Source organism: Rhincodon typus, chromosome 4, assembly GCF_021869965.1.
Source record: "Rhincodon typus isolate 14 chromosome 4, sRhiTyp1.1, whole genome shotgun sequence".
Taxonomy (NCBI): domain Eukaryota; kingdom Metazoa; phylum Chordata; class Chondrichthyes; order Orectolobiformes; family Rhincodontidae; genus Rhincodon; species Rhincodon typus.
Genome location: NC_063335.1, coordinates 58270335 through 58284468, shown reverse-complemented (window position 1 = coordinate 58284468; position 14134 = coordinate 58270335).

Genomic DNA, 14134 nt, shown 5'->3' with positions numbered 1-14134 from the left:
CATCAGAAAAGCTTTTCTGATGAAGGGTCTAGGCCCGAAACGTCAGCCTCTCTGCTCCTATGATGCTGCTTGGCCTGCTGTGTTCATCCAGCCCTGCACCTTGTTGTCAACAGTTGAGCAGGGCCACTTTAAGAAGGCTGAGAGTAGGAAACTTGTAGCATGTGAGGTGTTATCGAAGCCAAGGAAGAGAATTAATAAGCATATTCAATGCACACCATCAGCATTTTATCTTGGTTATAGGTTTGGAAGTAATTATGCTAGTTTGATTAAAGTGAAGAGAATTGCAAGTGTTGAAAGGGTTAATTAAGTTATCTTAAATGACAAGCAAGCAGCAAACAATAGGCTTCACAAAATCGTCATTTTACAGAATTTCTGCTATTAAGAGATATACTCAATATCTGCAGCAAATAGAACTTTGAGTTCAAGAATATCTTGAAACAAAACTGAACTTCACATTAGAATAGAATCACAGCTGCTAAATGTACCCAAGCATTATAAATCATCAAGAATCAGTAAAAAAATAAGTGCTTTCAGTTTTAGCACACATTAAAAATGCTGAGGTAACTATTTTACAGTTCCTGATAAGTGTTAATAAATTACCTGAATTTCAAAATTAATGGATGCTGGGCTGTTCTGAGGAGATATCATTGTGTTTCCTGAGTATTTTGATATCAAGATTAGATCAAATGCACCAAATTTCTAAACAAGCATATCCAAGGTCTAGCAATCATATAATGTGCTTTAAAAAATTACTTCCAGGACCAAAATGGGTAGATATGGAATAATTAAAATTATATTTCCTACATTTCACTGTTATCATATTTGCATGACTTTGTATCTCCTGTATTGATCTTCCTGCAGCTGAGAATTATACATTTTTCTGCCTTTTTAAATATACCTTGCTGGCAGAGATAATGGTTTATATTGTGATGTTAAAAAGACTTGTATTTGCAAAAAAAAACAATGAGGTGTCACTGCACAGCTCTGGGAGCCAACGATTAAACCAACTATATTGCTTCTATTCAGCTCTGTATCTATTTAAACAGCTTCTCTGTGTTGCCTTTTGTGCTAGTCGTAGATCAATATTCAGCAAACTGTTCATAATTTATTCTCTTATTAAGCTTTATTGGCTGTGGAAAAGCCAGTTGTAGGTGGAAGGCGAGATTTTCCCAAATTTTGCACAATGTCATTAAATGATAAATTATTGAATTTTGCTTGAGCACGGTTTATAGCTTGCAAGAAATATGCATCTATTTTATACTTACAAACTTGTCAATTTTTTTAATAGAAAATATTCAAAGGCTTAGAAATTAGAAATCTTGAATTTAGAATTTCTTCTTATAGAATTTTGAATAGACTGTGTGCAAGGGTCACTTGCTTCTTCAGGAACCGCCCTGCAATGGTTGTGTCATAAACAGCTCAGAATGATTGTTTTGTATTATTTTGTATGGATGTGTTTGTTTTACATCTGTACAGCTCATCTCATGGTCTTCTCTCATCCACTAAACTTACAAGATGCATTTACATTTTCTGCGCACTGATGAAGCAGAGTTTAAGCATGTCTATCAGTATACGAATCTTCATTCTTTCCTACCTTCAGCAACAGCACTCTGACATCTAGTAATACAGTGAAGACTTCCTGAGAATAATACAACTGCAGAGTCCAACAGGTATGCACAACATAACTTCTAGTCACTCGCAGCTGAATGCTCTTCTGCAATGGTCTTATGTCTGCTTCAAACTAAGAAACAAAAACTAAACAGTTCAGGCAAACAGCACTCACGATTCACCTGATCTCCCTCCACTATTTTGACAGATCAGTAGAACTTTCCCTGAGAAGTGACACAAAAGTCTGTTTCAATTTTCAACACTTGCTCTGGAGCTGTCCACCAGCTTCCCTCTGAAGAACTGACAGGGCCTTTATATGATTTCAGGTTCTGTAACATGTTGAGGCAATTATTTATGTGTTTATATATTATAATTTATACCTGTGACTTTTTGGCATACCCATTTACTGAACAGTTTTGTCTAATCTGATGTCTATGTTGACCTGGCCTCAATAAAATGGGCAAAATGAATGCAATTTTGAGTAAGGCCAATGGGGTAAGAATGGTTGCAATCCACTTCTGGGTGACAATCATTTGCGGGCACCAAGCACAGTGACAGAAGCTAGAAGTGTAGATTTGTCTTTATTAAGGTCCTTGTCTGAAACTCTGTGCCCACAGAATACAGGTACAGCCCAAGAAGCATTGAGCAAACCCTTGAAATGTGTCATAATTGATTCTTCAGTGACTATTTTGCACCTGCAACATAGGTTCTATGTGATTCAAATTCCACTGCTAACCATGCCTTCAGTAGCACTGGGCTGAAATTCCGAAACTCCCTCCTTAAAGGCATTGTGGGTTTACTTGCACCAAATGGTCTGTAGTGGTTCAAGAATGCAGCTCACTGCCACCTTCTCAAGGGCAGCTAGAAATGGGCAATAAATGATGACCTAGCTGGGACACCCATGGACTAGTATGCAGCTCATTATTAATGCATTTTAGTAAACCCTTATTCTCAAGTTGTTGATATAATATGCTGATATATCCGTGTTAAAACATATAAACTCTTCACTTCAGTGTGTAGGTTACATTAAATGTCTTATCCACCCTCTGTGGCTGTCTCACTGGTGAAGCCCTCATGTTCACATCCTTAATCATATTGCTTCAGTATATACTATTGACTGGTACTGATCTTTCTTTCTTGGAAGATGAAGGGTTGAAATATTCCCCTTGAACTTGAGCTGTTTCATCATCTGAATTGAAACTGACGTTGGTGCTCAAAATATGTTTTCTTTTAACTCACTGGACCTTTAGTCAATGCAATATCAGCAAATTACAGAATCCCTACAGTGTAGAAGCAGGCTATTCAGCCTGTTGTGTCCACACTGACCCTCTGAAAAGCATCATATCCAGACCCACCCACCTACCCTATCCCTGTAACCTTACATTTCACATGGCTAATCCACCTTGCTTGCACATCCCTAAACACTATGGCCAGTTTAGCATGGCCGATCAACCTAACCTGTCCATCTTTGGACTGTGGGAGGAAACCGGAACACCCGGAGGAAACCCAAGCAGACATAGGGAGAATTTATAAATGCCACCCAGTCAATCACCCAAGGTTGGAATCAAATCCAGATCCCTGGTACTGTGAGGCAGCAGTGCTAACTGCTGAGCCAAGTTGTATATTCTCAGTGAGTCTTTAGAGGCTTACGAGATACTAGATCTTCTTGACCGTATGGAACATAGTTCTTATGCCATAATGGGTAATTTCTACAAGTTTATTTCATCTTTTTGTATTCCACCATGAGTCCAGGAAGTCCTGAACTGAGTATTTCCTGGACCAGTTGCCCTCTGACTGGTTTGTATTTGGACAGACTTGGCCTCTCTTGGCCTATTCACTGTCCACGGCTTCTAGTTAAACATCTTCTGCCACTTCAAGAACATTGAGGTCAAGACAAGTAGGCATGTTCAAGATTCAGGTTTCCTGTTAATGAATTATGTTTATAATATACTTTTTGTGTTGTAGGGTTGCTTGTAGCGGACCTTTAATCTTGAGAGCTGCTCCATTTTTGTAGGCTATAACCATGGCTTTTCACGTGTGGTAAATGATCTAATTATACATTGACATTCGCTGCTGTATCAAGCTTAAAATGAATGAGACGCCCATTGACATAAATGGGTTCTATAAAGCTAGAGTTTGTTGGATCACAAATTTTCCCTCAAAGTGGCAATGATGTATCTATTCTAATGCTGGTAGTTTTACCACATTAACAACTTTGTATGCATTTGGCAGTGCTGCTGTAATACTGCTCTACTTCTACTCATCTTCTGAAAATAACAATAATTTTCAAGATTTCATACTTTTTACAGCTGGGCACAAGTTATGACTGTGAGGGTTCCTAGCTCCAAAACACTGAGATTTATGTTTTAGTCTGACTGCTGACTGGCCTACTCTTTGTGTTGATTTGTCACATGTGTCTTTAGGTGTTTATACCTTGGAATAGATTTTATTAATCTCCTGTGATAAGGTTGCCTTTCTCCTCTCAAGATTTGTCTGAGACTCTTATTGGTTTTTAACAGCTTTATCCAAATTCAAATTTTCTACAGACTATAATAAATCTGACAGTAATCATCAGTAATTGCAACACTAATTCTGTTTCTTATTCTGATTCTGATTTTAAAGCTGCAAAGTAACAGTCTTCCATTAATTTGTAAAGATTACAATTGAATTCATCTATGAATCCCATGTTACTGGATTTTTCTGTTAAATCTTGCTCTTTCAAAAATGTTGACTACTCTCAGGTTAATTGCGCAAAGTTTGTAGAATATCATCAAAGATATTCTATGCCTTTTTCAAATCATTGATTAACTATAAAATTATTAGCTGTAGATTCTATTGAATACCACAGTACATTTACTTGCTCAGCTTGTGATTTAGTGTAAAGGTCGATAAAGTTTTATATCAGAACTGTCATCTCCAAGATATCCAATCCTATGTGCTGTTTAATATGTCATAAGAACATATGAGCAAGGAGCAGAATAGGCAATTCAGTCCCTTGAGCCTGGTCCACCATTTTATATAATCACCGCTGATGTCATCCTAGCCTCAACTCCACTTTCCTGCCCATTCTATATAGCTCTTCAACTTGATGCTAACTCACAATCTATCCATCTCTTCCTTAAATTTATCCAGTGTTCTATTATCCACTGCACACAGGGGTAATAAATTACACAAATGCATGACCCTTTGAGAGAAGTAATTTTCCCCCATCTCTGTGTTAAATCACTCATTCCTTATGCAAAGATCTCCCAGAAGGGGAAACATCCACTCCATGCCTACTTTTTCTATTCCCTTTAGCATGTTATATATCTCAATTATATCTCTTTTTATTCTTCTAAACGCTTTTTAACTCAGCCCCTTTTTGGACTGAAGGCCTGTGACCAATGGTGTGGCATAAGGTTTGGTGCTCGGTCCACTGCTTTTTGTTATTTATATAAATGATTTGGGTGTGAATATAGGTGATATGGTTAGTAAGCTTGCAGATGACACCAAAATTGATGCTGTAGTGAACAACCGAGAAGGTTACCTCAGTGTACAACAGGACCTTGGTCAGATGGGCCAATGGAACGAGGAGTGGCAGGTGGAGTCTGATTTACATAAATGTGAGGTGCTGCATTTTGGTAGGGCAAAACAGGGTGGGAGTTAAACACTTAATGGTAGGATCTTGGGGAGTGTTGCTGCACAAAGAGACCTTGGAGCAGAGGTTCATAATTCCTTGAAAGTAGAGTCACAGATAGACAGAGTGGTGAAGAAGGAATTTTGTACTTTTGCCTTTATTCGTCAGTGCATCGAGTATAGAAGTTGAGAGGTCATATTGCAGCTATACAGGACATTGGCTACGCCACTTTTGGAATATTGCATTCAATTTTGGTTTCCCTGCTAATAGGAAAGATGTGAAACTTGAAAAGGTTCAGAAAATACTTACAAGGATGTTGTCAGGGCTGGGGAGTTCGAGCTATTGAGAGAGGCTGAATAGGCTGAGGCTATTTTCCCTGGAGTGTCGGAGGCTGAGCGGTCAACTTTATAGAAGTTTATAAAATCATGATGAGGATAGGTAGGGTGAATAGTCAAGATCTTTTCCCCAGGGTAGGGGAGTCCAAAACTAGAGGGCATAGTTTTAAGGTGAGAGGGAAAAGATTTAAAAAGGACCTAAGGGGCAACATTTTTATGCAGAGGGTGGTGCGTGTACAGAATGAACTGCCAGGGAAAGTTTAAAGAACAAACAACAATACAGCACAGTACACTCTTCGGTCCTCCAAGCTTGTGCTGACACATTTTGCCCTTCCATACGTAAACTGTCTTCACTTACAGGATCAGTATCCCTCTATTCCCTTCCAATTCATGTATTCATCCAGGTTCTCCTTGAATGTTGCTACACATGGTGAATGCTGGTACATTTACAACATTTAAAAGTCATCTGGATGGGTATGTGAATACAAAGGGTTTAGACGGATATGGGTCAAAAATTGGCAAATAGAACTAGATTAATTTAGATTAATCTGGTCGGCATGGACGAGTTCAACCGAAGTGTCTGTTTCCATGCTGTACATCTCTACTCTATAACTCTACTATGTGTAGGCCTAATCTGCTCAATTTCTCTCATAAGATAAGTATTTCATCTCTGGAGTTAATCGAGTGAACCTTCCCTGAACTTCCTCCAAAGCAATGACATGTACGCAATCATATCTCTAATATTAAATCTGTCACACAATATTATTTTACCTGCCATTTATGTGTAATGTGATTATTTATTTTTCATTTTAATTCACTACTTTCAAATGTTGTTTTTTTCCCTAGCTTTAAAGCTTTTAATCTGTTTGTATCATAATATTGCTTCAATCTGTTTACAAAGTAGATTCTTCTGTCTCCAATATAACAATGCTTTTTATTTTCTTTACTCTAAAGACTTTTAAATTATGCAAATATAGCAGCAGTGTCATTTTATTGCTGATCAGAGGGTTTTTCCAATGTCAAAAAAAGTGATGGAAAGCATCATCGTTAAGAAAATTGTAAGTTACCCACTTTCATGGAGGTAAAATAAATGATTCCCTGCCTTTCACAGCTTCAATAAATAATGCATGTCCCTTTCCATCATTTTCCTAAATAAAACCTGATGCAAGTGGCTTTAATAAATTCTTCCCACCTGCAATATGGTTTAAATTATGGATTTTCTGCTCTCACTGGGGTCTCAATAGTCTTCTCACCATCTTATTATGTTAGACTGTCTGTTTAGGCTCTGAAATTGCCACTTCATTGCCTTAATTCTAAATTCACAACATTGCTGGTGTTGAAACCTTTATATTACTTCCAAGCCACTGGATTTTCCTATTGTAGCCAGTATGATAGCAATGTTTGCTATGAGCTGTAACTTGTGTTTTTAACTTCTAACCTTCTTGGTCTATTTTGCATCATTTAGGGCTAGCCCACTGTTCAGCAGATGACTATCTGACTGAGTAATTCTTCAACCCTTAATGTCTTTAAAGCTGGAAATGTACAGTATTTCTCCTGGGTCCATTGGAATTCACATTGTTGTCACTTTGTACTATTAGACAATAATGCCTATCACTGATCACCATGTTGTATGTGTTAAAATGCCAACCATTACCAGCTTGTGGCTGAGGTACGTTGCTACAATCATCCTTTTACCTTGATGGCTGTACTACTAGCACTAGTAAGGCTTATTGAGAAAAGGCTCTTGTCTTAAGCAAGGCAGCAACAAGTTAAATTGGTAAATTAGACATTGTTACTAAAACTACTAGGAGACCTGTGGATATAAGATTTCATCATGTAAGATCTAACATATTCTGCCTTCCCCATCTAAGTCCTTATAATTTCATCAGATTAGGTGGTGTTTAATGCAATCTCCAACATCAGTCCTTTCAGAACCATTATCTTGCACAACATTCCTTAGGCTCAAAGTGCAAGTCAATAAATTGGGTCTTTGGTGTCCTGATTTAATCCAGTGTATTCTTACCTCTTAAATAAGTGAACAGCCTTCAGCTCTGTTTTAAATTTGTTGGCACACCAAGACAATTTACTCAGTTAAGTCTTATTGTATTAGTTGAGCAGAATATGAGAATCTTTCAAACTATTATAGAATAAAACTTATAACATGCCCTTACACAAAGAGGCTTGATAAATTCAGAAAGCTCCTCCTTCAGAACATTAGACGTGATCTTATGCAATAAGGCTTGTAAGGTTTTAATGGCAATTATTTTTTTCACAGTGTTTCCTCCTTCAGACAATCTACGCTAACTATATGACTTACAAGGAATCTAGCTGACATTTATGTTAGTGTTACTCAACACAGCTGCATATGTTTAAACTTGCTTAAGGATAATGAGCTGGCTTTGCTGTAAGTTCTCATCTTGAGACAAACTAGGATCTTCCCACACTACAGCAGCTGAGAACTACCAACACTTGCCAAATGCATGGACCACCAATCTAAGAACACGGCTTGAAAAGGATTTCATTCTAGTTCATTTATGAGGAAAACCATGGGATGGGGCAAGTTTTACATTGTGACCAATTTTACTCTCCATTTCTTATCATGTCATATTAAATACAGGGTGAGACTGGTTGTTGGGGTCAGGTGCTGGAACCAGTGTTGGACGTTGTCCTGCCTGTTTCCCAGTAGGTGGATTAGCTTAAATTTGCTCCTTGATTACAAGTCAAAGCTGATTAGAACAAAATACTCAAAATGATCTGTTATTTTCAATTAAAAGTTTCAGCTGAAATATCCATCCAAGTTTTTGTTGATCAAGCTGCTGTATGATTCCAACTCCTTCCATCTCTTGGAGCTTCCTTTCTGTCATTTAAAGGATCTGTCCCATTACAGTTATTTGTGTAATTAAAATGTCAGCACATTCTCGATATTTAGAGACATGTACCATATTACCCCATGATTACTGAACTGCTAATGCAATTTAAGGCACTAGATTTGCATAGAGAAATTGAAAACAGTGAAAACATTCTTCTTTCTTCTAATGAGAATATTGCAAAACCAAACACTTTCACTCCATGAACAAAATCAATTTTGTTCTGACAAATTAATTTAATATCAGTTTGGAGCCAAACTCTAATTTAAAGGTTAAAAGAGTCTGTGTTAGACTACCCTCACCAAGATAGGATCTAATCCTGAAAATTCTGTCTCCTACACACATTGATGCTGTAAATCCCTCCGAGATTAATGCCTTTTTTGCCCAGATTACACATTTAATCAGGTTTACAACCCAAATTACGGTCAAATCCTACACTTTCTGACTTGTTTTATGTTTTTTTTACCACACTCCAAACTATAAACAAAGTCCAAACTAATTAAAAAAGGAAGCATTAACCCATAGCAAGGACACATTCCAAAAAACTTTGACCATTGTTGACTGACAATAGTTATTAACACTTATGACTCTCAGAGTATTAATTAAAAGCAAAACAATTTTCAACAGCAAATTTTCGTCGCTGTGAATTCTTAAAGTCTAGTCAAATGTTCATAGTCATACATTCAATATAAAAGGCATAGATTATATACAAACACATGGCTTGTACATAAAAAAAGTATTAAACTCAACATTAAATCCAACAAAGAATGGATTGAATTTGAAACTGTTCATGCAGTAACAATGAAAGGTTGCAAGCAGCAGGCCATTCATCCAACTGTGCAGTAGCAGCGGGCTTCCCTTCCTTTGCTCTGCTGTCATTAAGAGAGGTGTTCCTAGCACACAGTGCCTTTGCTGGCAGAAGCACTGGATTGTGTGGAATTGAGCCATGCAGATCTGATCCAAACCTCAGCCTGCATAGTGTTCACTGTCTAAGATGTGAAGTGATGATTCAGGCGCTATCATTGGTCTCAAATGCTACAGTATGGACAAGTAATGTTAAAAACAAAAGCAAGCAATCTGCATTCTTACTCTTGTGTAATAAATACAGCTATAAAATGCCCAATGTGTACACTTTGATTGAGGCCGGGATAAAGCCTGGCTGCTGTACCTTCCAGCATTAACTCACCTGTGTTCATTGTCAAGGCTGATATCGTCATTATGAACTGGGTAGTCAGCAGCTGTAGCATTATGGCACGAATCAGCTAAGGAGGAGGAAAATTTGTGAGGTATTAAATCTAGTTCAAAGGAAGACAAATCCTTGGTATAAATCTTAAATTCCAGAGGCCAAATTCTATTCAGATGATGTTAATAGTGCAGAAGCAAAGCGACCACTGAGTACATTGGTTGATGCTGACCTTGTTCTAATTAGTGGCTATGGGACTATTCGGGTTTTCAAGGACGTTGTATATTATAACAGAAATTACAAGGAAAATGTGGCATAGTTGTAATGTAACTAATAATCTAGGGTCCCAAATGTTTTGGCAACATGGCTTCAAATCATGCTATCGCAAGTGGTAAAATGAATTCAATAAAAATCTGCAATTAATTGTCTAATTGTACCTATAGTTGAATGTGGTAGAAATTTGTCTGGTCGAGTAATATCTTTTAGGGATGGAAATCTTATCTACACATAACTCCAGACCCTCGGCAATGTTGTTGTCTCTAAGCTGGCCTGTGAAATGGCCTGGCAAGTCACTCCATTCAAGGGCAATAAGGAATGAAAAATAACTTCTGGCTAGCCAGTGATGCCCACAGCCCATGAACAGTGTTTGTTCTCATCTACCTTTTGAAACGAAGAGTCTACCCTCCAACCTATTAGGTCTCCAGAACGTCTATCCTAATATACAGTCAAAGAATTATTGAATGGTTACAGGCTATTCCACACATCATGTCTGTACTAGTTCTCTGCAAGAGTAACTCACCTTGTCTCATTATGCTCTTTTTCCCCTGTAACTCTGTAAATTTCTCTTCAGGCAATGATCCATTTTTCTTTGGAAAGCCTTGATTGAAGCTGCCTCCCCCACATTCTGAAGCAGCACAACACTGAACCTAACCACTCAGTGCATGAGAGAGATTTTCCTTGTGTCGTTGTATTTTCTTTTGGCAATCACTTTATATCTGTGCCCTCTGCTTCTTGATCATCCTGCCCACCAGAATTTTCCCCTATCTACTCTGACCAGAGACTACCTCTGACTTTTCTTAATCCCCAAGGAGAGGAGCCTCAGCTTCTCCAGTCCAAACACCAATCTGCAGTTCCCCATTCCTGAAGCCTTTCATGTGAATCTTTTCTGCATCCTTTCAAATGTTTTCCCATCCTTCATAAAGAGTGGTGCCCAGAATTTATCACAATACTCAATTTAAGGACAAACAAGTCTTTTATATAGGTTTAAGATTACAGGTAGTTCTCCTATAACACGATGGTTGTGTTCTTGTGAGAGCTCACGTGATAGAAAATTGCACTACAAAAATCACCATAGAAATTCGTGTTAGAGCGAAATCACGATAGAAAATCATTATACTGTACAGTAGAAAGTTCACATTATCCAAATAGCGTCCAATATTCATCATTCACGTTACAGCCAATCCACATTCACGAAACACACATTATAGCAGAAATACCTGTACTCACTTGCTTTTGCATCCTATTACAACATGAAACCCAGAGTCTGGTATGTTATTTTAACCACTTTCTCAATCTGCCCAGCCTCCTCCATCAATGTGTATATATATGCCACTTGGTTCCTCTGTTTTGGTACTCATTCAGAATTGTACCTTATTATTTTATATTACTTCATTCTGTTTTTCCTATCAAAATAAATCACTTCACACTTCTCTGTATTACATTGCATCTGCCTTTTGTCAGCCCATTGAACCAACACATTTATTTCATTGAACAACATGTAGAGGTCGACAGTTGTCAGGGTGATTTTTAGTGCTCCTGCCTCCATCCACCTGAGACCAGTCAGGGTCGCGGGAACTAGATAATCTGCTATAAAGGTATAGGCTGGAGATTCCATTACCTGCGCCTGATGAGGAGAGTTGTAAGGAAGATCCTTCTCATCTTCGGACCAATCTTGGGCCTCATCCCACTGCTTTGAAGTTGGCAGCCTACTTTCCAGCCCAGTGTTCCCTCTTGATTAAGTATTTATCAAAGGGGCAGTGGCTTTTTAGTATAACACAGGTCTAAAATCAAGAACCTCAGGCTAATGTTCTAAGGAGGCTGGATCAAATCTTGCCATGGCTGATGGTGAAATTTGAATTCAATAAAAATCTGGGACAAAGTACTTGTTTAATGGTAACTAGGAAAATAAGCTCAATTGTTAAAACCAATCTGGTTCAATAGCGTCCTTAAGGGGAGGAAGCTAGTCTGGCCATTTGTGACTCTAGACCCCCAACAATGATGTTGGCTTTTGACTGTCTTCTGGGCAATTAGAATGGGCAATAAGTCTGGCTTATTCAGTGACATCCACATCCCATGAATGAATATAAAAATATCTTCGACAGCATGCATAAACTATACATTTTCATATACACAAGCCTTTGTTTTTGAGATTTTGGATTTATTGTCCCATGCACTAAGTGTAGGAATACATGAGTACAGTGAAAAGTGCACATAGTCACCGTTTCCTGGCGCCATCTTGGTTACAAAACCAGAATTAAATATTTAACAGAGTCAAAAGGTAAAGGAAAAGAAAAGGTCCAGATCTCAAAAGCCAAAATCCCATCTTCATTAATGTGTCTGGAACACTCAGTCATGGTGCAGGTACCTGGGCCCAGCTACAGCTTGGAGTCTAGGCCAGCCCGTGAGTCCTCCCTGGAGGAACTGCACTTTTGTTGCCCCCCGCTGCCACTGCCCAGAACTCCAGAAGAAGCTGCACCACCGACGATGCTGCTGGTCCCAATGTCAGGTCACCCAGGTAGAGGGAAAGTACCCCTGTCAGCACTGAATTGATCATCGATTGCCAGGAATTGGGGCCTGGGAGGGACCAAGACCACCGCCACCTCACTGGCTTGCTCTCGCTGCCGAACCAGCTGATCTGCCACCAACACTGGCCTGTGCTCAGTCCTTCAGCCATGCTTGATCCACTGGCCCATGCTCAATTGCCATCATCTCTCCGGCCCAGGCTGGATCCACTGCCGTTGCAGTACATGGCTTGCGCATTCAACTCCCACCTCGTCTCCGGTTGCGATGCCAATCACATCTGCCATCTTCCTGAGACCCTGCCTGGCATATGTGAAATTCCAACCCCCCCACCCCTCATTCCACCACACTCTGCCACAGCTTCCATTGAAGCTTCAGGTCTAGAACCTACGGTGGTAGTGACATCCACTCCAGTTGGCACTGCAGTAGCTCTGGTTAGTGGCTCATTGTTGCATCTCTCTATCCTTAGTGGACAAAAAAGGACAACATAACATATAGAGTAGCATTGTTTATAGGATCATATGTTGCTGCTAAAGGCCATTTGACCCAGTCAGTTCTTCTCCTATCTATGCTCCACATTAGCCCATAAAAGGTAACAAACCAAATATTGTTATAGAATTTAAGGAGTAGTGTGATACTTGGTTGACATATTATTTTAGCTGCAAACAGACAAACCTGTGATGACAGACTGAAGAAGGAGATCTAATATTTGGAAGAGCATTGAATTTGAGTGAAGGCAGTAAATGTGAAATGTTTCACCATTCTGTGGAGTATTTAGGTAAAGGAGTAGAGAATAATGGGCTACATTCTATTCCAGACCAAGGTAAGAAATGTGCCATCCCTCTCAGTATCTCTGAGCTCATATCTTTTTGGTGCTTAATGAATTATTCTGATAAATTCATACCACAGTTGGCAACCTATTTGCATTAATTGAGTGAACTCTTGAGGAATGGTAAGTTGAATCATGAATGTGACAAGGCATTCCTGTGGTATGAAAGTAAATGATCGATGATACAAGGTTTGTATATTATGCTGAATCCAAAAAGGTTAAACTAGCATGTGACACTTCTCCATGTGGAGTAGATGCTGTAATCTTTCGTGCTCTGGATCAACTATTTGGTGATGAGCTACCATTTGTAATTGTGTCATGCACCCTCAATGCCAGTGAATGAAATCACACTCGAGTAGAATGTGCAGTATTGACTGTGATTTTTGGGAAAAGAAAGCTTCATAAATACTTGTGTAGTCAGTTTCACAACTGGAACTGACCATAAGCCACTAACATCTATTTTGAATCTAAAAGCTCCAGTCACTTATTTTTAACTGCAGACATAGGCCTTGACTTTGTCTACTTATCAATACGTCACTAAGTGCAGGTGATCGGACAATCTTTGTTATGCTAATATGATGTCTAGATTACCATCCCCATCAGCAGTACAGACCAATGAAAGGGATGTATTTTTCTTTGTACATGCACTTCCCAGCCATAGTCTCTACAAGTTGTTCTACTAGTATCCACATGGGATATTGGCAGAACAACTTGTAGGGACCCCATTGGCAAGGGTATATGGCTATATCACAAATAGGTGACCGCACAGAGACTGCATTCAGAAATCAAGCCATTTACTGTGTGTAGGGAGAGATAGTAGGAACTGCAGATACTGGAGAATCTGAGATAACAAGGTGTAGAGCTGGATGAACACAGCAGGCCAAGCAGCATCAGAGG